Source organism: Gopherus flavomarginatus, chromosome 3, assembly GCF_025201925.1.
Source record: "Gopherus flavomarginatus isolate rGopFla2 chromosome 3, rGopFla2.mat.asm, whole genome shotgun sequence".
Classification (NCBI taxonomy): domain Eukaryota; kingdom Metazoa; phylum Chordata; order Testudines; family Testudinidae; genus Gopherus; species Gopherus flavomarginatus.
Genome location: NC_066619.1, coordinates 6,091,153 through 6,116,621, shown reverse-complemented (window position 1 = coordinate 6,116,621; position 25,469 = coordinate 6,091,153).

Genomic DNA, 25,469 nt, shown 5'->3' with positions numbered 1-25,469 from the left:
TGCAAAGCCGGAGGAATCCCATTTGTTGTGTGGTGAGGGGAGCAGGGGGATGGAAATCAGAATTCCAGGGATGAAATCCAGGCCCCATCAAAGTCAGTTGGAGTTTTGCCATTGACTTCAATGGGGCCAGGATTTCATCCCGAGGTGGTATTTCCGCTGTGTATCTGATGCCTTCAAAATAGGGCTGCTGTTGGACTTAAGCAGCACATAGGCACTCTGCAGCCCTTCTGCATAGGGCTGAATTTCTGCCTGTGTGATCACTGGACTGCTCCATGCCTCAGTTTCTCCATCTTTAAAATAACAGCAACACTTAGCTGCCTTACACAGGTTGTTGTGATGCCTAATTAACGTTAAAAAAGTGCTTTGAGATGCTCAAGTGCTAGGTGCTCTGGGACTACAAAATGTTAATTACTATTTACTTATAATTATTATGAATCAAATAGAGATGCCAGTTGTTTGTTTGCTACCCCTGCTGCTCAGAGGATGGCAGGACTAGAGAAGTGGAGCCCAGTTAACCCAGCACTGCCATGTGGATATTCTGATTACTATTATTTAACATTTGTATGCAGTGCCATTGCTGTGCTTGGGGTCCATCTATACCCCACACTTGTGCACTGGGAGTGCTACTTAGGTGTGTAAATGCTCACTATCCTGGTGGGGGCCAGCAGGAGATTGAGATGTGCTACAGAGTTCTCCACAAAAACAGCAAGGAATCTGGTGGCACCTTAAAGACTAACAGATTTATTTGGGCATAAGTTTTCATGGGTAAAAACCCCACTTCTTCAGAGTTCTCCACATGTCCATTGTATGAAAGTATTTGCTCCCGAGCACATAGGGTAACAATATTCCCAGTATCGATCAGTAACTGGTCATTATGAATGTTCTATATTGTTGCTGTTGGTATTACTGTAATGCCCATAATGTTCCATGTACTTTCCAAACACACAGCCCAAAATAGCTTGCAATCTAAAAAGACAAGCAAGGTCACAAGGGAAGGAGAGGCATTAAACTCCAGGGAGGGGAAAGAGCTGTGGAAGCTAAAGGACAATATTGGTGCAAGACCAAAGGGGGATAAAATGGCTCTGGGTAAATTTAGGCTGGAAATGAGAAGAAGGTTCCTACCCAACAGAGGGAGGTTCTGGAACAGCTTCCCGATAGGAGTAGAGTGGGCAAGAAACCTACCTAGTTTTAGAATGGAGCTTGATAAGTTTATGAACATGATTATATGAGGAGTTTGCCTGAGATAGCCGGGACTAGAGTCAATAGCCCAGCAGGTCCCTTCTAGTCCTATGTTCCCAGGAGAGCTGGTAAAATGTATGATTAGATAGATAGAGGGGGTAGATGGGGATAGATAGATAGATAGATAGATAGATAGATATTCCACTTCCCCTCTACCTCACCATTATGAATTGGAATGATCTTGCAGGTATCATGGTAGAACAAGGCCTTGAGTAGGAGCCTGAAGAGGAACAGGTGGCGGATTTTGTGCGTAAGTGCAAAGCAGATGTTCCGTGCATGAGACTGCATGTGTTACCCGGGGTTCTTTCAACCCAAAGCTCTTGGTAACTTTTACTCAGTGCTAGCTGGTGTCAGGAAATAGATCAGGGGAGACACGGCCGTCTGACCAATAGATGGCTGGCACAAATAGGACAACACAAGAGTGCTTTCAAAGCTACACTTTACTTAGTCTCAAGCTGTTACACACGTCCGGGTTTTTCCAGAGTTTGCAGCCTTGAGACCCCAACAGACATTCCTGAGGCACATCCTGCTCTTTTAAAATGCGCGTATCAGCAACTTCAACACAATTCTTATCAGGAAGGACGTGGGGTCAAGCTGCCCTTTCTGTGGCACCCCAAAATTCCCCCCCACACACCTTGGTCAAGCTGAGATTGCTGAATGGCCAATTTACAGCTTGCTGACTAGGCTGCCTTTAACAATAAGCCATAGTGGTTTCAGGCACTTTACTGGTTTGCCAAAGTCTCCTTGTACACATGGATGAAAGTTCGGATTAATGGGTGAGGCGGATATCATTGGCAGAGAACAATGGACAGGTGGTGATGGATTAAGAGATAAAGTTGGACAAATAGGGGCAGGCAGTCATATGAAGGGCCTTGAAGGTGAGGACGAGACTCACAGAATCAGAGAATTGGAAGGGACCTCAACAGGTCATCTAATCCAGTCCCCTGCACTATTATCTAGATCATCCCTGACAGGTGTTTGTCTAACCTGTTCTTAAAAATCTCCAATGACAGAGATTCCATAACCTCCCTGGGCAATTTGTTCCAGTGTTTAACCACCCTGACAGTTAGGATGATCTAACCTAAATCTCTCTTGCTGCAATTTAAGACCATTACTTCTTGACTTACCCTCAGCAGTCAAGGAGAACAATTTATCACCCTCTTTTTTATAACAGCCTTTTATGTACTTGAAGACTGTTCTCATGCCCCCCGCCCCAGTCTTCTCTTCTCCAGACTAAACAAATCCAATTTTTTTCAATATTCTTTCATACATCATGTTTTCTAGACCTTTAATCATTTTTGTTGCTCTCCGCTGGCCTTTCTCCAATTGTCCACATCTTTCCCTAAGTGTGGTGCCCAGAACTGGACACAATACTCCAGCTGAGGCCTAATCAGCGTAGAGCAGAGCGGAAGAATTACTTCTTGTGTCTTGTTTACAATCCTGCTAATACATCCCAGAATGAAGTACTCTTTGTTTGAAATAGTGTTACATTGCTGACTTATATTTAGTTTGTAATCACTATGACCCCCCAGATCCTTTTCTGTAGTGCTCCTTCCTAAGTAGTCATTTCCCATTTGTGTATTTTGTAATGATTCCTTCCTAAATGTAGTACTTTGCATTGTCCTTATTGTATTTCATACTATTTATTTCAAACCATTTCTCCAGTTTGTCAAGATCATTTTGAATTCTAATCCTGTCCTCCAAAGCGCTTGCAACCCCTCCCAGCTTGGTATCATCTGCAAACTTTATAAGTGTACTCTGTGTGCCAATATCCAAATCATTTATGAAGCTATTAAATAGAATCAGAGCCAAGATAGATCCCTTGGGGACCCCACCCGTTATGCCCTTCCAGTTTGATTGTGAACCACTGAGAACTACTCTCAGAGTACATTTTTCCAACCAGTTGTGTACCCACCTTATAGGAGGTTCATCTAAGCGATATTTCTCTAGTTTGTTTATGAGATTATGTGAGACAGTATCAAAAGCCTTAGTAAAGTCGAGATAAATCACATCTGCTGCTTCCTCCCTATCCACAAGGCTTGTTACCCTGTCAAAGAAGAGCATTATGTTGGTTTGACGTCATTTGTTCTTGACAAATCCATGTTGACTATTACTTATCACCTTATTTTCTTCTAGATGCTTACGAATGGATTGTTTGATTATTTGCTCCATTATCTTTCCAGGTACTGAAGATTCCTGGGTTGTCCTTATTCCCTTTTTTATAGATAGGTACTGTAGTTGCCCTTTTCCAGTTCCCTGGGGTTTCTCCCATCCTCCACAAGTTCTCAAACATAATCACTAATGGCTCAGAGATCTCTTCAGTATTCTAGGACAGCGGTTCTCAAACTTTAGCAACCTGAGGACCCCCGTTTTGATTTAAAATTTTTCGTGCTCAGCCCCGAGACCCCGCTCCCACTCCACCCCTTCCCCCAAGGCCCTGTCCCCATCCCTCCTCTTCCTTTCCCTGCTCTGCCCCTTCTCCCAAGCACGCTCCACCCTCTCTCCTTCTCCTTCCCCCCAGCACCTCCTGCACGCTGGAGAACCGAGGGTACTCCCGGGGTTCACTGGCCCTGCTGATCAACTCCTCTCTCCGCTGTTCCCGGCATGCAGGAGGAACTGGGAGAGAGGGGGAGGAGTTGATCAGCGAGGCCGGCAGCCCTGGACATGATTCCACCCCTTCCCCTGAGCGCGCCCCATCCGCGCTCCTCCCCCACCCTCCCAGCATCTCCTGCATGCCGCTAAACAGCTGTTCCCTGGCGTGCAGGAGGTGCTGGGAGGGAAGGGGAGGTGTTGAGGGAGGAAAGGGGAGCAGTCAATCAATGGGGTTGGCGAACCCCCTGGAGTATCCTCGCAGACCCCAGTTTGAGAAACGCTCTTTCTAGGATGTATTTCATCAGGCTCTATCACCTTGAAGAGATCTAACTTTTTTAAATAATTCTTAACTTATTCTTCTCCTAGTGTAGCCTCAGACCTTACCCTATTTACACTGATGCTCATGATATTAGTCATCCAATCACTGCTAATCTTTTTGGTGAAAACAGAAACAAAAAATGCACTTAACACTTTAGCCTTTGCTACATGTATCTGTTCTCCTTCCTCACTGAGTATTGGGCCTATCTTGTCACTGGTCTTTCTCTTGCTTCTAATGTATTTGTAAAATGTTTTCTTGTTACCCTTTATGTCTCTAGCTAGTTTAATCTTGTTTTTTCCCCTTGGTTGTTTTAAATTTTGTCCCTACATTCTTATGGTTTTTTATATTCATCCTTCATAATTTGACCTAGCTTCCATTTTTTGTATGACTTGTTTTTGAGTTTGTGGTCATTGAAGATCTCCTGGTTAAGCCAGCATGGTCTTTTATTATGCTTCCTATCTTTCCTATATGCTCTGGGACTGTTTGCTCCTGTGCCCTTAATAATGTCTCTTTCAAAAACTGTCAACTCTCCTGAACTCTTTTTTCCTTTAGATTTGCTTCTTGTGGGATTGTACCTACCAACTTCCTGAGTTTGCCTTCTGGAAATCATAGAATGTTAGGGTTGGAAGGGACCTCAGGAGATCATCTAGTCCAACCCCCTGCTCAAAGCAGGACCCATCCCCAGAGAGACTTTTGACACAAGTCCCTAAATGGCCCCCTCAAGGATTGAGCTTACAACCCTGGGTTTAAGCAGGCCTATGCTCAAACCACTGAGCTAACCCTCCCCCTGTCCATTGTCTTCATTCTACTGTTCTCCCTCCTACCATTCCTTAGACTCATGAACTCTGTCATTTCATAATCACTTTCACCCAAACTGTCTTCTGCCTTCAAAGTCTCAACCAGTTCCTCCCTGTCTGTCAGAATCAAATCTAGAACAGCATCTCCCCTAGTTGCTTCCTCTGCCTTCTGTAATAAAAAGTTGCCTCCGATGCAATCCAAGAACTTGCTGGATATTCTGTGCCCTGCTGGACTATTTGCCCAAATCTGGGTAGCTGAAGTCCCCCATGGATGATTTTGTTAGTTGTTTAAAAAAATCCACATCCATCGCTTCTTGCTGGCTAGGTGATCTGTAGTGGACACCAACCATGACATCGCCATTCTTTTTTACCCCTTTTATCCTTCCCCAGAGACTTTCAGCGTGTCTGCCTCCCACTTCTAGTGGAGATACCTTTGATTCACAAAGCAACACCCTCCTTCCTTTTTTCCCCTCCCTGTCCCTCCTGAACAAGTTGTATCCTCTGTACCAATATTCCAGTCGCTTATCCCACTAAGTTTCTCTGATGCCAATTATGTCGTAATTGTGATTAGTCACCAGTATTTCAGGTTCTTCCTGTTAATTCCTCATACTTCTTGCATTAATACACAGGTATTTAAGATGTTCATTGAATTTCCCCTCTATATTCCCTCGTGTCTCTGCTTTGTCCCTGTTGTGATCGCCCATGTTCCCCGTCAGTTTCCAACCCTTCACCCAGGTCTCCATGTTCTGGATCTACCTGTGGGCTTTTCTCTCCTGCCCCTGTTGAACCTAGTTTAAAGCCGCCTCACTAGGTTAGCCGGTCTCTATCCAAAGATACTCTTCCCCTTCCTTGATAGGTGGACCCCATCTCTGCTCAATAGTCATTCCTCTTGGAACTGCATCCCATGGTCAAGGAAGTCAAAGCCCTCTTGACTCTTCTGCACAGCTATGCATTTGCCTCCAGGTTATGTCTGTCTCTGCCTGGGTCCCTTCCCTTGACCAGAAGGATGAATGAGACTGCCTTAGCCCCCAACTCCCTCACTCTCACTCACAGAGTCACTTCTGATCTGCTTAGGGTCATATTTGCATATCATTAGTGCCTACATGGATGAACAGCATGGGGTAGTAGTCAGAGGGCTGGATGATCCTCAGCAAATCTTCCATAATGTCTCAGATATGGGCCCGGCAAGCAGCAGAGCTCCCAGGATAACAGGTCAGGCCAGCAGATGGATGCCTCTGTCTCCCTTAGAAGTGAGCCACCAACCACCACCACCCTTCTTTTCTTCTTGGGAGTGGTGGCTGTGACCCTCCCAGCCTTGGGAGTACATGGCTTCTCCTCCTCCACCACTGGGGGAGATTTCTCAGCCCTCGTTGCCAGGACAGCCGTCTTCCTCCCGGTGAAGGAGACATTTCCTCTGCTGCTGTAGTCGTCTCTGGCTGGATTGCTTCCTCAGCCTTGGAGGTCTCGTTGGGCATGTTTTCAAGAACCTTGAACTTGACGTGGCAGAAAATGGGGAACCAGCTGAAGGGTTCACAGAGAGCGGCAATATGATCAGCTGCCTGGGGCAAGGCAATGTAAGTATGGGGGAGGCCAGAGAGAAGAAGGAGGCTGCAGGCATTGAAAGGAGAGGTGATGCTGTTGTGTGGGTGAAAAGCAAAGGCTGGATTGTGGAAATGTTACAGGAAAAAGTGCTTCAGCCGATACAGAACCTGGCTAAAAATGAAAGCCAAGTATCTTTTATGCTACCTGAATATCAGGAAAATTCACTGCACTCATAGTCTTATTCCTCCTATACCATGGGGACTATATTAGGGGAATAACATTGGGATTTATACTCACAATGGTCCCAAGCCACAACGTTTGGGTCCCAATATTCCGAATGTGCAGAAGCATTTGAATGTGAGGTCTTGTTGGTTCAGAGCTACCATGAGGTTAGACACAGGCTGTAGTTTATTATTCCAGAGGAATTTACCTAGGGCTGAATGATAGGGCAGCTGATAAACCAAATGTCGAACTGATTCCAAGATACCAGAATACATAGCTGGTACAAGCCAACACTGCTCACCATGTAGAGATGAGCCAAAGGCCTCAAGATCCTCCAGGTTCCTGGTAAGTTGCCAGTATGGCCCTTGGGCAAAGTTTGGGTCCCCATGCTTAATCCCACCACGACGTGCCCAGGAGCGTTCTAAGTAGCGTGCGGCTCAGTCTGGTGACCCTACAGTCCTGCCGGCGCAGAAGGGTGTTAGAGATATGCAGGACGCAGAGTTCATTTGTTACAGCCCGAGCAGCTTGCAGCGTCACTGCACCTTTGCTCACTCTAATGGTTCATAAATCATTAGCAATGGTGGAGGACCCCAGCCTCAGCATTAGCGTTTTACACCACTGTTGTGAGGGCGTGTGGCTCCTGACCTGCGTGCCACCCAGGATTGCTTTAGAACTTCCCAAGAGGAGAGGCCCATCTGTTAAGAGCATAGATCCCTTTAGGAAACCATGGCTGTTCTCCAGTAGTAATGCAGGGACTCAGGCCTCCTGTTTCAAAGCTTTGGTGGCAGGAGGGAGGATGGCCTAGGGATTCCTGGGTTTTGCTCCCAGCTCTGACACTGACATGCTGTCTGGCCCAGGGAAAGCCACTGCACTAATTACTGCCTTGGTTTCCTCTGTATCCCAGGAGGATTGTGAAATCTGATTAAGCCTCAGACCTGTGTGCGAGGTGGGAAAGTTTCCTCCTTCCTGTTTTAGAGATGGGGAAATGGAGGTGCAGAAGTTAAATGACTTGCCCGAGACTAGTCAGTGAGTCGGTGTCAGAATTCAGATATTTCTTGTGCTACATTCTAGCCAACAGGCATATATCTTTCCCTTGAACTGTGCACATATTTCTCTTTATAAACTGCTGTTCTGGGAGACAGAATGAGCTTGTGCAGAAGCTGGAATTTAGCACTGATTATGCAGGGCTGCCCCAAAATGCCATGTGCTCTCTATAGCAGCACTAGTTCCAGGACTGGAATGATTTAGCAACGCTCTCCTCCCGTGTTCAGAGGCTGTTGTACCTCCACCTTTCCAAAAACCAGTCCCACTGAGCTGCACTGAGCCCCAGGCTGTCACCTTGTCATGGCCCATCAGGATTGGGCGCCATCATTCCGGAAGAACCAGTACCTCTAAGCAAGGTGAGATTATATCGTACTCTCTGGCACGTCTACACCCCTTTTCTTCTGTGCCTCTCAAAGACCAAGGGGGCAGATTTTCAAGTGATCAGCGCCCAATGGTTGAGTTCTTCTGAGACTCTCGTCTCTTCTTTCAATGCCTTATTGGGAACTGAACTCTTCTGAATATCTGGCCTCAGTTAGGTAGTGTAGATGGCCCCGTACCTGGGTCAACTCTTGGGTGCTCAGCACTTATCATCTGGTCCTAACTGTAGAATTTGATTCTCTTCTACCTCTACCTGAAGTTCCCCGGTGCTGAAGCCTGGAACTGAGGCATTTGCAAACATCCAGAGCCTATACAAAGGCCCAAGTGTTGATCTCACTTGAGGCTGCTTGGGGTTCAGTAGGGGAGGAGAGCCACAGATACGCTGATGAAAGCCGCCTCAGAAGGTAAATCATAGCTGTGCACAAACCACTGTTGTCATCTCTGAGATTGGCCAACGGGCAAAAAGCCAACGAGTTGCAGCGTCTTCAGCTGTCACACGCCATCGCACGCCGAGGGGTTCTCAGACCCTGTAGTGAAGGAGTGGTCTTAGACCAGCTCTTGCCCAGCCAAGGACTGAATGAGCCCTAAAGGTGACACTCCTGTCTGGGCACAGGTTGAAGCACACCGGTGCAGGGTATAGTGGGGGCAGCTGTCACCACCACTGCCCCTGCTGCACTTTTCCCAGCCTGGAGCTCATCCTTAGAGATCAGACCTTCGCCAGCAGCCTCTCAGGATGGCAAGGGTGCTTCTGAAACCCTTGTTGCCTTAGGCTTTCTTTAGGGTCTAAGATAATTGACACACTGTGGGCACCCTGGGCTCTCTCACTAATGCTCCCACTTCCATTGATCTAGCCAAGGGCCTGTCTTCACTGCAGAGTGCACTCGGGCACCGCCCCTGCCTCCCGTCCACACACAAACCTCTCACCTGTGTTTGGTGGTGGCCTCAACTCGGGCTAGTGCTCAATTGTGGGTGAGGCTTTCACTGGGGCTGGCAACACTTCTGATGAGGCTATTGGCTACGCAGCTCCAGGGCTGATAGTCCTCCAGTGCCTTCCCACCTGGCAGAACAGATCAGTTCTCCCACAGTTCACTGGAAAAGGATTGTAGCCACTCTGCTTACTGCAAGGGATGTCCTGCCTAGCGATGCACCTGGGTGAGTGCTGCTACACCAATGAGGACTCAGGACTGGGGATAGGACTCAGGCAAAGCTAAACCAGGTGCTCAACCTTGCACACCGCTCACCCGCATTAACTCTGCAGGGAATTCATACCCTAGGTGCTTAGCATCCCCTCTGTCAGCCACTGGGCCAGTGCTTCGAGGAATTAATATGACTGCCTGCTTAGGCCTGTCCAAAATATTGCTTTCAGGGGACATGGATGTTCAACCCCTGCTCAGTTTGCCGTGTCTGTTGATCGAGTTCAATAGCTTAAGGCGAGCAGCATCAAAGGGTCCATATCTAGGGACCTTCATCCAACTTGTAGAACCAAACCACAGCCTGGGAGAATTCAGGCCAGTGAAGTCAAAATCCGGGGGTGCTCGAGGCAGGTTGGTGTTTGCAGACCTCTGGGGAGCCTGCGACTGGAATAGCAGGGAGCAGGGGAGGCTGCAGGTCAGGACTAAGGGGGGCTGGCAGACTGGGTTGGGGGACCTTTGCAGAGCACCTGCCTGTGCACCACACCCAGCTCCGGTGAGTGCTGTTACTAATCCGTCTCTTTCCCAAGCACTCCAGGAGGCCCAGAGATTAGCAGCTGCTGCTGTATTGCTCGAAGCCAGCCTTGTGCACTCAGGGCTGTATGCGTGGGAAAGACCTTCCAGCTACTTGGGCGGGTTCAGCGCTGAAGCCATGATCGGAAGCAAGTTCCCTTGTTTTAAACAGGCCCAACCTTGATAAACGCTGCTTCCCCCAGAGGGTCTTTTCTCCTGGCACCTCCCCAACATTAACCCCCAGAGGCCAGTCTTGAGTCATGGCCCCCAGGGGTTCACTCAGTCCAAGCCAGCCAGCCCAGGTTGACACCAAACTTCCTGCTGGAAGATGCCAGAGCAGATAAATGATGGGCTGTGAGACAGCAGAAGAGGGTGAGGAAAGCAGGATAAAGGGAACCTGGGTCAGTTTCACACTTTGCTCAATTGCCTGACTAATCCTCCGGGTTACAATGCCACATGTACCTAACAGATGACTCAGTGGAACAGAAGAGCTCCTGCAAGGAGGGAAGAATGCAGCTCTCTGCTCAAGCTGCTGCATTTCAGGCCCCCCACGGCAGCCAGCTCCCACCCCACCTCCTCCCTCCCTCACTCTTTGCTGCCATGTTCCAAAGCTTTGGCCCGCCCGCCCCGGGTTTGCCGGAGCTCACACAGAGTGCCCCCAGGGTGCATGCCTACCTAGAACCAGCCATAGGGCACTCCCTGGGCACAGGGCGCTGCATAGGACCACAGAAATGGAGGGCCTTGTAGCAGGACCAGGTAAATCTAGACCATCCCTGACAGGTGTCTATCCAACCTGTTTTTAACAATCCCCAATAACAGGGATTCCACAACCTCTCTTGGAAACCCACTTTGAGTCTACACTTACAACGCTGCATCGCTGTAGCGTTTAAGTGGAGATGCTCCTTCACCCAAGGGAGAGCTGCTCCCATTGGCGTAGTTAATCCAACTCCCAGAGAGGCAGTAGCTATGTTGCAGGAGAAGCTCGCCCGTTGACACAGCAGGGATGTGGATTTTTCACACATCTGAGCGATGTAGTTACACCTATATAGATCTGCACTGTAACCTGCTCTTAGAACGTTTTCCTAATATCTAACCTAAATCGCCCCTGTTGTAAACTGAACTGATTATGTCTTGTCCTCCCCTGGATGGCCGTGGAGAAGACCTGATCACATAAACAATAACAGCACACAAGACGGGGAGCCAGAAGTGCTGGGATCTCTTCCCACCTCTGACACATTGTGTGAACTTGGGCCAGACCCTTCCCTTCTCCAGGTCTTCAACCGTAGGGTTTTATCCTCCACCCATCACCATAGTGTAAATCAACAGCAGCAGTGCCATCCCCAGCAGACTCCACTGAGTCTTTGGTGTTTCTCCCATTTCCAAGTGAAAACTCTGCTTGGGTTTTCGATGTGGCAGTGTTTAAAATGTGAATTTAACATGATTGGGTTTTTTTAAGGTGGCTTGCATTCAGGGGCTTTGGTAGGTTGAGGTTTTGGGTTTGTGGAAGGTCATTCTTAGGGTGGAACTCATTTTCAAAGAGGAAGCTTTTGCAGCATTCCTAAAGTCTTGGTCTACGTCCTTGCTGCAAAACAGATGCTTGAGCTAGCGCACTAAAAATAGAAGTGCAGCCCCAGTGGTGGGGGGAGCTATCCACCTAAGTACGATCCCCTCCGAGATGCTAAGTATGGATTTGGGTGGCTCAAGCCATGGCCTCCCTTCTGTTCTTAGCACAGTAGCTCAGCCTGGATTCATGTGGCCATGTCTCCTCAGCCTGGAAACTCCACCTCCAGCTCAAAGTGAAGACATCTCCTTAGAATGGGGGCCAAGCAGTGACGCCTTCCACTCCCATTGCTGGAGCGGTGAAACAGGGCCTTCTCCTTCAGCCTCTTAGCCACAGCAGGGGAAATCAGCTCTTTTAGTGATTTCAGCTCTTAGTGATTTCAGCTTGTGGTAGGGGAGCCCCGGTGCTGGCAAGTTGTCTCCCTCTCCACTCCCACTGCTTGTGAGTGAGGGTTGAGGAATGAGTCACTGACCCTATCAAAGAGCTTTTGGAAGCCTAGGGTCCAAGCAGGCTCTAGTCTTGCTTGTGTTTTAAAAAAACCTCTTTGCCTCCTTCATGATGCATGAGGAAGGCCTGAAAGGTTTGTGTGTTTTGTAAGAAGTGTGGGTGGGGGAACAGCTGCTTGATTAGCTCTTCTCTGCTCTGGAAGCAGGGGAATTAGTGAAATGACATCACAAAAGAGGGACCGTTTAGCAGTTGAGAAGGGAAAGGAATTTGCTTCTTGAAAACATTGGGTTTTGTTTGCTCTTGTTAACATCTCCTTGATCCAGTGCTTAATGGACACTAGGGAGAAAGGACATCTTTGGTAAAGACTCACTACCTGTCAGCGTACACACACTTGGGAGAAAGGACAAGCTCTCAAAAATTCACACGCACCCATGCCCAGACACACACTGCCTTTTTAGTTAAGTTTCAAGAACATACAGTACACATCCCTGAGACCTCCAAGGAGTTCTCCAACAAGGACCAGACTGGATAGTCCTACGGTGAAAAAAAAACAACCAGAAAATCAACCAACATGTTTTTTAACCTTTGGCCTTCTTTATCCATCACAATAAAAACACTGCACAACCCATTTTTTTTTAAATCCTTGTAAGTCACCTTTGAGGCCATCCCAGCTTCCTTCAGTGAATTTCAGCACTGGCAGCTCCCTCTCCACCAACTCAGGTCCTTACATGACCCCTGGCATCACAAACACTTTTGTTATTCCATTTCCTCCTTTTCTAGTCTGAATTTTGCAAAGGGGTGCTCACTTCAACCAAAACCCAACTCTACTCACAGTTCTGCAGGCTGGAAACTTGCTGCATCACATGGGGTGGGGAAGGGATGATTCCAGGAACAAAGGGAGCAAGGGAAGATAGATCCATCCCATAATGCTCTGTGTAACCCAGTTAACCCTATCAGGACCACTTTACCCTGAGCAAAGAATTTCCCAGCCAGCCCAGGACTCTCTGTCTCCTCATATTGCTTGATTCATACACATCTCTCTGTCCAATTAGCTGCTCGTCAGCACTTCATTATCTTTAATGTATTTATCCTTGCAACACCGCTGTGCTCTTTATTAGCCCCACTGCACAGAGGGAGAACTAAGGCACAGAGAGCCTGGTGTGAAAAAAAACCACCCCGACTGACAAAAGTTTTACTGACGAAAAGTGCCAGTGCAGCTAGTGCTTTGTCGGTGGGAGGCACTGTTCTGTGCTGCTGTAAGGTGTGCAGTGTAGATATGACCTGAGTGACTTGCCCGGGGTGACACAGGAAGTCTGTGGCAAAGCTGGGAATTGCATCTGGATCCTCTGAGCCGTGGTGCAGTGCTTTAACTACCCGACCATCCTGGCCAGCCATAGGGAAGAGGGCTGGTGCTGCCGGTATGTGGACTATGTGCTGTGTAATAATGTGAAAAAACTCCATTCTTATTAAACAAAGCTGGATCTTAAAGCAATTATTTATAGAGCCACTCCGACAGGGGCTTCGTGCTGAGCCATCTGACTCAGGCTGGCTTCCCCCCTCCTCCTCCCGACTCGGCCCTTGGGGAACCCAAAGTTCCAGGCAGGTTTCTAGACATGCGTACTCCCCCGACTCCTGCATCACATTCTTGTCCCGTCTTCCCTCGCTGGCAGGCAGCCGTCTCAGCTGGGGACAGTACAACCATTACAGCGCAGAAAAGCAAACCAACTGGTAAATTAGGTCCTAGCCCAGTGGTTCTCAAACTTGTGTACTCGTGACCCCTTTCACTTAGCAAGCTGCTGAATGCAACCCCCTCTTAAATATATAAAAAAGTGTTTTTAATGTATAACACCATTAAAAATGCTGGAGGCAAAGTGGGGTTTGGGATGGAGGCTGACCGCTCATGACCCCCCATGTAATAACCTCACAACCCCCTGTGGGGTCCCGACCCCTAGTTTGAGAACCCCTGTCCTAGTGGCATGACATTTTCCCAAGCAGGGAGATGGGGCCATTAACCAGCAAGTGACTTGTGTCTGAATTTTCCCTCTTGATTGAGTCGTATCCTACTTTTCAAAATGATTTTCCTTGAAGTTCTCCGTTTTGTGTTAATAGGAAATGTTACCTGAAAGTGTGCTGCCTGATGCACAGGAGAACATGGTCTCTGCTCCAGAGATCTCACAAGTTCAGGTTTAGAGATGGTCCAGCAAACACAAGTGACTATTCAGCCATTCTCCCTTCCATCCAGGTAGTTATACTGCCGCCGTCCCCACTGTACTTGAGCATTCTGCTTGTGCTGCTCACTCTGCTTGTATGTTGCATCAGTCCCTCCTCTCCCCACATCCATCCTGCCTATTTAGACTGTAAGCGCTTCAAGACAAAAAATGTTGTCTTTCGGGGAGGGGGATTGTCATAAACAGATAGTTAAGGGTTAATAGAACAGGAGTACTTCATGTCTCTTTTGACTGTAAAGGGTTAACAAGTTCAGTGAGCCTGGCTGTCACCTGACCAGAGGACCAACCAAGGGACAGGATACTTTCAAATCTTGAGGGAGGGAAGGCTTTGTGTGTGCTGTTAGTGTTTGGTTGTTGTTCTCTCTGGGGGCTCAGAGTGACCAGACATGCAACCAGGTTTCTCTCCAATCTCTCCGATACAGGCTCTTATACGTTCAAAATAGTGAGTACTAGGTAGATAAGGCGAGTTAGGTTATGTTTGTTTTCTTTATTTGCAGATGTGTATTTGGCTGGAAGGAGTTCAAATTTGTATTTTGCTGAAAGGATTTTAATTTGTACTTGTATACTTAGGTTGGGAGGGTATTCCCAGTGTCTATAGCTGAAAGACCCTGTAACATATTCCATCTTAAATTTACAAAGATAATTTTTACTGTTTTTTCTTTCTTTAATTACAAGCTTTTCTTGTTTAAGAACCTGATTTTTTTTTTTATTCTGGTGAGACCCCAGGGGACTGGATCTGGATCCACCAGGGAATTGGTGGGGAGAAAGGAGGGAAGGGGGAGAGAAAGGTTAATTTTCTCTCTGTGTTAGGATTACTGTCTCTCTCAGGGAGAGTCTGGGAGGGGAAGAGAGAAGGAGGGGGGAAGGTGGATTTTCCTCTCTGTTTAAGATTCAAGGAGTTTGAATCACAGTGATCTTCCAGGGTAACCCAGGGAGGGGAAGCCTGGGAGAGGCAACGGTGGGGTAAAGGGTTTACTTTCTTTGTGTTAAGATCCAGAAGGACTGGGTCTTGGGGGTCCCCGGGCAAGGTTTTGGGGGACCGGAGTGTACCAGACACTGGAATTCCTGGTTGGTGGCAGCGCTACAAGTACTAAGCTGGTAATTGAGCTTAGAGGAATTCATACTGGTACCCCATCTTTTGGACACTAAGGTTCAGAGTGGGGAATTATACCATGACAGGGATTTTTTTAGGCACCTGTGAACGACAAAAGTTTTGTCCTTCGATTGGCAGTGTAGACAAAGGCTGTGTCTTATTCTATGCATATACCGCACCTAGCACAATGGGACTCTGATCCCTGACTAGGGCCTTGAAGCACTATTGGAATCCAGCTAAATAATGTGTGAAACACCCAAAACAGAAAGGAGATGGGTCGCGGGCGGATGAGAGTTTCAGTGATGAGAGGCAGTCACTTTAGGTGTTTTGACTAATATATGCTGGCTAGCATATACAATTGACCTATGCTATACTATAGTATTATATATCTATATCATCCCCCACCCCATCCTACCCCACCAGGCTACCTTATCAGTTATCTTCCTTTTTTTTAATTAATAAAGGAAGAATGCATGGTTTCAAAACAATAGTGACTTTATTTCCTTTGCCAACTGTGATCAAAGGGGGGGAGGGTGGTTGGCTTACAGGGAATTAAAATCAACAAAGGGGGCAGGTTTGCATCAAGGAGAAACACACACAACTGTCACACCGTAGCCTAGCCAGTCATGAAACTGGTTTTCAAAGCCTCTGTGATGCGCAGCGCGCCCTGCTGTGCTCTTCTAATTGCCCTGGTGTCTGGCTGTTCAAAATTGGCAGCCAAGCGATTTGCCTCAATCTCCCACCCCGCCATAAATGTCTCCCGCTTACTCTCACAGATATTATGGAGCACACAGAAAGCAGTAATAAGAATAGGAATATTGGTTGCGCTGAGGTCTAACCTAGTCAGCAAACAGCGCCAGCGAGCTTTTAAACATCCAAAGGTAAATTCTACCTCCATTCTGCACTTGCTCGGCCTATAGTTGAACTGCTCCTCACTACTGTCTAGGCTGCCTGTGTATGGCTTCATGAGCCATGGGAGCAAGGGGTAGGCTGGGTCTCCAAGGATAACTATTGGCATTTCAACATCCCCAACAGTCATTTTCTGGTCTGGGAAGTAAGTCCCTTCCTGCAGCTGCTCAAACAGCCCAGAGTTCCTGAAGATGCGAGCATCATGCACCTTTCCCAGCCATCCCATGTTGATGTCGGTGAAACGTCCCTTGTGATCCACCAGTGCTTGCAGCACCATTGAGAAGTACCCCTTTCAGTTTATGTACTGGTTGGCAAGGTGGTCTGGTGCCAAGATAGGGATATGTGTTCCGTCTATCGCTCCACCACAGTTAGGGAAACCCATTGCAGCAAAGCCATCCACTATGAACTGCAGGTTTCCCAGAGTCATCACTGCCCTTGACAGCAGAATGTCAGTGATTGCATTGGCTACTTGAATCACAGCAGCCCCCACAGTAGATTTGCCCACTCCAAATTGATTCCCGACTGACCAGTAGCAGTCAGGAGTTGCAAGCTTCCACAGGGCTATCGCCACTTGCTTCTCAACTGTCAGGGCAGCTCTCATCTTGGTATTCTTGCAGTTCAGGACGGGGGAAAGCAACTCAGAGTTCCAGGAAAGTTGCCTTACGCATGCGAAAGTTTCTTAGCCACTGGGAATCATTCCACACCTACAACACTATGCGGTCCCACCAGTCTGTGCTTGTTTGCCGGGCCCAGAATCAGCATTCCACTGTATCAACCAGCCCCACTGCTGCCATGATGTCCCAATCACCACATCCTGTGCTTTCAGGAACATCTGTGTCCATGTCCTCCTCACAGTCGTCCTCGTGCTGCCGTCTCTTAGCCAGGTTCTGCACATACTGCAGTATAATGCGTGAGGTGTTTACAATGCTCACAACAGCAGCAGTGAGCTGAGCTGGCTCCATGCTTGCCATGCAATGGCGTCTGTACGGATAACCCAGAAAAAAAGGCATGAAATGATTGTCTGCAGTTGCTTTCATGGAGGCAGGGAGGGAGGGACAGATGGGAGACTGACAACTTGTACCCAAAACCACCCGCAACAATGTTTTTGCCGCATCAGGCATTAGGAGCTTAACCCAGAATTCCAATGGGCAGCGGAGACTGCAAGAACTGTGGGATAGTTTCCCACAGTGCACCACTCCATGGGTTGATGCTAGCCATGGTAGTGAGGATGCACTCCGCTGACTTCATGCGCTTTGTGAGGACATACGCAATCAACTGTACAAAATCTATTTCTAAAAATCAACTTCTATAAAATTGACCTAATTTCATAGTGTAGACATACTCTGAGAGATGAAATGTCTTTCTGAACTGTATGGAACAGGTTCTGGCCTAGCTAGCTCCAGTTCAGCTCAGCTTGGAGATATTTCTCTTTCCAATCTCTCTCTGAATTGCTCCATCAGTACTGGATGTCCCTTTTAGTTCCTTCATGAACTGAAGGCTAGCTTCACAATTGAGTGTCCCCTTCTTTTCCTCTCTTGACAAAGTTCTCTTCTCCTCAACAGAGCAGTCCTTCTTGACAGCTCTCACTTCAACGAGTCCTGTATAAATCTGTTTCTCTGTTGGCCATCTGTGATCCAGAGTGTGGCTAGCAATAATTCTGCCAACAACTTTGTAGAAGAGTATTCAAACAAAAATCTGTCTCCTCCCCACTGCTTCAGTCCCTTTCTTTGCACTTAAAAATATAATCAGATGCTGCAATATAAAGTAGATAGGTTATATTAGCACTTACTGAGATGAGTGGGGCAGTTCACACCTCGCATAGCTATTGTTTCAGGCTCTGCAAAATTAAGCAGATGTGGCTGCTTCTGTTACACAGTCGTGTTTTTAAGGTTTTCTTTGCATCCATAAAGCACTTTTTTTTTTTTCAAATGAAAGCTGAGATTCTGGAGAACAAGCAGGGAGCATAAGAGAGGTGCTACTTCATCCTAGCCCGGTTGGAGCCCCAATCATCTTCCTCGCTCACCCGGAAGAGGCATGTACCCAGGGGACATGGTAGCACAAGCCGTGTTGATCAGCTTGATGTCTATGAAGAATGTTCTGTAGAATGTCATTTACTGTGCCTGAGGGTCCCACGGCTATTTTTGGCAACCATCGGTATTTGCTGGCTATTTCTAATCCAGTGTTTGTTCTGCTACAGTCTGGGCATGTTTGTTTCCATTCCTTGAGCAACGACGAGGTGGGGTTCACACCTGGAATGACTTGTCAGGCAATATGAACAATTAATATGCTTCATTAGTTTGGATTATGCCCGCTAGATGCACAAACCCTTGAAGATAAATTGGATTTCTGTCCCATTCTGCAGAGGTCACATGTTCATGTCCAGGACTGTCTCAGTCACACTCCAGCTCAGAGCCACTTCTACCCTGATCCTGTCCACCTCCTTGAAAACATACACATAAAGGACCCAATTTGCCCCTCGCCTTTGCTCCAGTTTCACACAGCATAACTCAGCTTAAATGGCATGATTCCTGATTCACACCAGTGTAAGTGAAACTGAGAGCAGAATCAGAACTAAAGCCTTTTTCCTTCTTTAACTTGCTGAGGGATTTAGTGCAGGTGGCTGCGAGGCTGATGGCCCTGGAGACTGAAATCTACTGATCCCCAGAAAAAGGTAGGGCACATTCCATGACCGTGCAAGCTTCCCCCGGCCCTAGAGACCACACCAAATGTGGCATTCAGTCTCCGAGCCCCTTCACTCCTTGACCTGTCTGAGTCGTAGGATTTAAGGCCAGAAGGGACCATTGTGATAAGTCTGATTTCCTGCATATCACAGGCCATGGGACTTCCCTGTATTAATTCTGGCTTCAAGTCTATTAAACTGTGGTTGAATCTGAGCACATGATGAGACTGTGACAGCTGCAATAGTGGTTTTCGTACCATCAGCCAGCCAGGGACTGAGAACACACCGAGTTCGCCTGGCCCTGCATTGCTTTAGAGGGAGATTCACTCAGGCGGATTTGATGCTGTTCACTGAGAACTTCCGGGGGCAGATCCTCAGCTATTGCAAACCAGGATGACTCCACTGAAGCCAACGGCAGAATTACATTGAATTACACCAGCCGAGGCTTTGACCATTTAACTCTACCCCTGCAGCTCTCTGAGCACCCTCGCACAGCAGGTTCCTTTGGCGCGGAGCCATCTGCACACCTTTACCCCACCCTCCACCATGCAAAGGAATCAATCTGACATTGAATTGGATAATGCACTGAAGAGACGTTACATAACAAACCCCGAATTACCTAAAGCGCATTACCCAACAATCTGTTACATAATGCACAAGTACCAGCCTGTCCGGAGAGCACTCGGACCCGCCACAGAGGGAAAAAAGACAAAACAAGACACAGTAAGGAAGAAAAAAAGGAAAAACAAGGCAGTGACTTCAGGGCAGCTTCACACCTCCTCCTCCCAGAACAATCAGGTAGGCCAAGGGGATGCAGCCGCATGGTGAGGACAGCGTGAGGAGCGGTATGGTGCTCTTTGCACCCATTGGTTACACACTGGTTCATTACACTCAGTTACAGTAAAACCCATCCCTTGCTGCCATTGGGGCTGCTGCCCAGATGGTGTCTGGCCGCTAGAATTTCTTTGGGCATGTTTACCAGGGCAATGGACCTGCATAACCGCAGTGGAATGATTATTCTGCTGTGGCTATGCTGGTATAGCGCCTCCCGGTGGACTCTATTCCAGAGGTCACTTGCAAAACGAGGCCGGTCAGTTTCCCTATGTAGACAATCCTTTTCTGTCATGAATCAGTTTGCGGGGTCTTTGCTGTGGAACAAAGGAGTGTTTTAAAAGAGACGAATAGGCCGGCTCTCTAACGGTCTCTCTCTAACACAAATGCTGCACACTACATAACACACATGCCTGCATGGCCAGTATGCCAGCACAGGGATCAAGGAATAAGAGGCTAGTTCAGCCTCCATTCCTAAAGCAATCCTGGGTTTCTCTGAGGCTGCCAGCAAGGTGCCAGTCCCAGGTATGGTTTGTACGCAGGAACGTGTCCACCAGGAGGCAGACCAAGCCCCACAGCTTATAGGCCATTGACCACACCATAATAACGGTCAGCCACCACTTACTTGAGCTGGATTTAATGTGGTGATGTAGAGGTAAAAGGTGCCGTATTCCATTAAATTGCGCTTAACTTGCAGCAAGGAAGGTTTAGGTTGGACATCAGGAAAAACTTCCTAACTGTCAGGGTGGTTAAGCACTGGAATAAATTGCCTTGGGACGCTATGGAATCTCCATCGTTAGTGATTTTTAAGAGCAGGTTGGACATACACCTGTCAGGGATGGTCCAGATAATACTTAGTCCTGCCTTGAGTGCAGGGGACTGAACTAGGTGACCTCTCGAGGCCCTTTCCAGTCCTATGATTCTATGATTTCCAAACCTCTGAGCCATCAAGTCTTCAAGGTTAAAAAAACGCCACGTGAATAATGTTATCCGAACAAGTTTCCCCAACCCCGATTCCTCGTCCATTTGAAAGTGGCAGGGAATAGCCATAGGGGACATTTTAACACAGATTCAAATATCAGACTTCAGGGTGACAGCCATGCTGTGCGACTCATGGGGCTGGGACAGACTGTTAACCTCTGTACTGGAGATAGATACAGACATTCAGGTCCAGAACTCAAATCCTCTGCCTCAAAGTTCACAGATTCAGACATTTTAAGGCCAAAGAGAACTTTTCAATCAGCTCTGGGAGTTTGACCGATGCCATCACAGAGCTGGCAGACAGCCACCACCTCTCTACTCCTTTGTAGAAACACAGGACCACGTTAGAGTTGGGTGAACTAAGGTTTGAAATTGAGTCGGGATATTAACAGAGGCAACAGGCCTTCAACATGTAACCAAAAAGAATGAACTCATGAGACAGAAGAGTTGTTCTGTTCAACTTAAAGTGACCCTTGGAAATACCGGTGTTATCCTATTTAAGATTTGGGCCAAAGTAATAAAATAAAACACAGTTAATTGGGGACCAGATTCAGTAAATAATTGGCTGTATAAGTCTTTTTTGTGTATTATAAAAAACAACTTCTTCATCTGTCCTTAGCTAAGGTTTGGCATTTGTCAGTGACATCACTTATATGTTAAACGGTATAAAAAAGGTAAACTCTTAAAGGTTTCATTGCTAATATCTGCCTGACCACGTTGGAGCCGACCAGTATGGGTTTAAGCACCCCTGGTGTTATAGGTATTTCTAATCAAATGCTTATAAATGTTTTATTACTATTTGGATGTAGTAAATTGCTTATTAGTTAGGCTTTTTAGACATGTTTAGAACAATCGTAGAAATACCATTTGGCCTCTAGATTTAATAACAGGATTTCGGGTTAAACTGGTGTCATGGTAGTATCCTATGTTAATAATAATAACGCCAATATCTTTGAATGTTATATGTCATCACAGTGCCTATGGCTGGTCTTCCCACTGACTTCAGTGGGCGCTGGATTGGACCTGTAGATTGTAACTCTTCAGGGCAGAAACTATGTGTTTGTAACAGTTTCCACAATGCCGGATGGAAGACCAACAGACTGTGAAAGCATTGACTAAGGAATGCCGCTATGCAGCCAGTGATCCTGTGGTTGGCAAAAGTTTTGATGGTGCAATAAGAACGCCAGTGGAGGAGACAGAATGAACACCCTGACAGACTATCTTAAGGACCTAATAGAGACTGGTTGAGTGGCGCTCAATCTGCCAGGAGGCTACGGCTCTTTGGGATTTGCCTTGATGATGATGAGATTCTAGAGAGGTGCCAGTGTGGCGTACAGATGTGCACCAGCCATTTCTGAGCCTTGAGGCCTGATCAGTATTAATAACTAACTCCACCTGCATTAGACAGATGGGACCATTGGTCCCTGCAACACACTCCTCAGCCTTCCATCTAGCAAACAGCCCCAGCCCGAAGCATGGGACCTGGGAAGAAAGAGATGTTGCCCAAACAGCAGTGTGTGGCTGTTATAAACCCACAGCTGTTCTCTGCTTCACAGCTAGCTGGCAGCAGATCCCGGGGCGGAAAGGCCAGAGAGATCATTGTGCCCTTTACCAGCATTGTGTCTCAGAGGCTCAGATCCCAGAGAGTAAAACCTCAGGGGACATTTGGAGCTGATTAAAGAGCAGGGGAGGGTGGGGAGGATATGAAAGTAATCCAGAAAATATGGAACTGTTGGTCCCCAAACTGATCCTTTAAAAACAGAATATACTGAGAGTGATGAGGAAATAATCAGACTGTGATAGAAACAGAACAAAAGTGAGTCATGGGCATAAAGCTAGAGCAGTGAGCTCTGCTGAGACCTCCCTACTTGTGTGGCAGCGCCCAGCTGCTGAAGTGAGATGAAGTAGAAGCCCACGGAGGCCCCAAGAAACCCATTTACTGGAAGTGTCTCCGTGGCATATTCGTGCCCTCTGACTAGTGTAGTGTGCCCAATGCAGTGAACAGAGCCACCAGTGGAAGGGTGAAACTGGCATGGATACCAGGTAAAGATCATACTGTCTCCAACTGCCCGCCCCCCCCTGCATTGAGCAGCCTCCACTGCAACCCTGGTTTTTAATAGCTATGGCCTGCGTCTTCATCCTTTTCCCCCAAAAGCAGTTTCTGTTGCAGCTGTGGGTGGCTTAGCTTGCGTTGGCTTTTCTGTGTTAAAGTTTATTTCCTGACTTGTTCAGCAAGTAGGATCTGATTGCAAGGGGAGATAATGTGAGGTGGTACGTGTAACATAATAGTGAGAGAGCTATTGCACAAGGCTAGCATTAAACTAGATGACTAGATGCACACCTAGCACCAAAGGTGGCTGTAGGCTTTGTATTCGAAGTAAAATTTCCTGGGAAGAAGACGGACGCCCAGCTGTAGGTTTTCCCCTGCTAGTCCGGTTTGGAAATTGGTTCCAAGGTGCAGGTGGAGAAAATGTCTCAAGTAATATTAACATCAGTATCAGTCTGACTCTGTGTGGCATAGACCTAAATTGCCACTTCCATTTACACTTCCCACAGCATGACACGTTTTCCCTCCTCTGCCTCTATGCATCACCGGAGTCATCCATTCAGTGGATCCTCACTTGCTCGAAATGCAAGCAGGCTTGCTATTGGCAGTTACACAAGTGAAAATAATGACAGGGGTAATTTTATGATCATTAATTATTGGCTTGAAGCCCTTCCTCGCCCAAAGCTCCCATCAATGTCTCTAGCCAAATGAAAGTCGACAGAAATGGGTAAAAGGGTTTTAGGACTATGGAAGAGGATTAAACTGAATCAGAAAAGGGCACTCATAGAATGAGTGTGTCCACATAGAGAGTTATTGCAGAATAGATATTATGGAACAGTTTATTCCACAGTAGCTGTTCTGGTCAATTTCCCTGTGTGGACAGACCCTTAGCTTGCATAACTACAAACGCCGGTAGCAACCCTGAAGCTCTGGTACCCTTCATACTGATTTGATTGCAGAGAGAGAACATGCTCCCTTCCAATGACCGAGTGTAGAGAAGAGCAACATATAAATTATCAAGGGAAGCAACGACAAGAGCTCATTGTGGGTAGCTTGGCTAAGCTGGGGAGCACAAAGTAACGGACTCCACGTGGCCGAAGAAAGGCACCTTCAGGTGAGACAAGGAGGTGTAACTAGAAGCCACTGGATGAAACTCAGACAGAAAATGGAGGCCATCAGGGGCCACTTCATGGCAGTGAGACCTATCACGTGGTGGAACAGTCTCCTGAAGAAACGCCAGGCATGTAAACTAGACAGCACACCGAAAACCCATATCATGGTGATCAATGCTGTGCAAGTTCCAGAAGATGGACTAAATCCATCCCTTACGCATGCAATCCATAAAGCTACTACCTTCCCCTTTAAGTCCCTCCAGAAGGCTTATTTCTACCATGATACCTACAAGTAATTAAGATGATACATTTTGGGGGGTAGTTTGTTTCCTCTTCTAATACATGTTGGTACAGCACATAATAGAATGGAGCCCTACCAAGACGGGAGGTTTAATGTTATGGTACTAGCCTGCAACTCATGTAAACTGGGTCCCTGCTCTGCCACAGACACCCTGGGCCTAGACCCACTGAAACCAATAGGAGTTAGGTACCTAAATACCTTTGAGGATCTGGGCCTTTGTCTCTCTGTGCCTCTGTTCCTCATCTGTAGCATGGTGTTTATAGCCCTGCCATACCTCAGAGATTGTGAGGTGCTCAGATACTACAGGGCTGGGGACCATACAAGCACCCAAGACAGATAGACCTGGCTGAAGCCCCCCCCAGACTGCTGTGATGCAAATCCGTCATAACTAATGACAGCTGACCAAGGGGCATTTCTGGGGAGTTCTTACTTAAAAGAGCAAAAGGCAACGTTAGACAGGGGTCTTAGACTGTATACTCTTCGGGCCAGGGACTCGGTCCAGATGTGATCGTGAGTATCAGAGCCTTGTGCATTGCAGAGGCCACCAGGATGCAACCAATAGAGAATACATGTCTTCCGTCCCATTTTCAGGAGTAACAGCCTGCAAAGAGGATAAGAATGGGAAGAGATGTGGGTTTATGGTGACAATTAACAATTACTTTTGCATTAGTTGTTACTTCCCCACTAAATTATTTTGACATAAATGTATTTGAAGCTCTCACTTGTTGACATAAAACAGGCCACTGTCTGTATTGCGTGCCATAAATTAAAAGGCATTTTGCAAGCTCAGAACCACACCAAAGGTCAGCTGTGTAAACAGCTCCCCTTTCAATGGAGCTGATTTACAGCAGCTGAAGATCTGACACACAGCTCCTACTGGCCCCCCCAGTTTTGTGCCACTCCTTGGCCTGAGAACTGAAGTCTTCCCAGGGGATCTGCAGTAGCACAGTGGAAATTCTTAATAAAACTGATTGGCAAGTCTGGTCTTAAATCTTGGCAGGAGCATCAGCGCTCTGGTAATGATCTACTCACTGTCTTGTCAGGGCATGTTTGGGACTTGGACAGAGTAAGAAGGGTGTGGAAAAGAGAAGGCTGCCATGCAGGCTGAACAACAGAGCTGATCTCCTTCATTTGCTGGAGAAAGCCTGGATTTTTTTAGGCACTGGTCCTGAGTTTCCCCCCAGGCCTTCACCTTTAATGTCCTCTCGTCACCCTTTGATCATAGATCCCAGGAACAGAAGGGACCACTCTGATCATCTAGCCTGACCTGCAGGACACAGACCAGAGAAGTTTCTTTGTTTAATTCCTGTTTGAACTTTTAGAAGAAAATCCAACCTTGATTTAAAAATGGCCAATGATAAAGAACCCAGTACAACCCTTGGTAAATTGTTCCTGTGGTTAATCACCCTCATCGTTAAAAACGTATACCTTATTTCCAGTCTG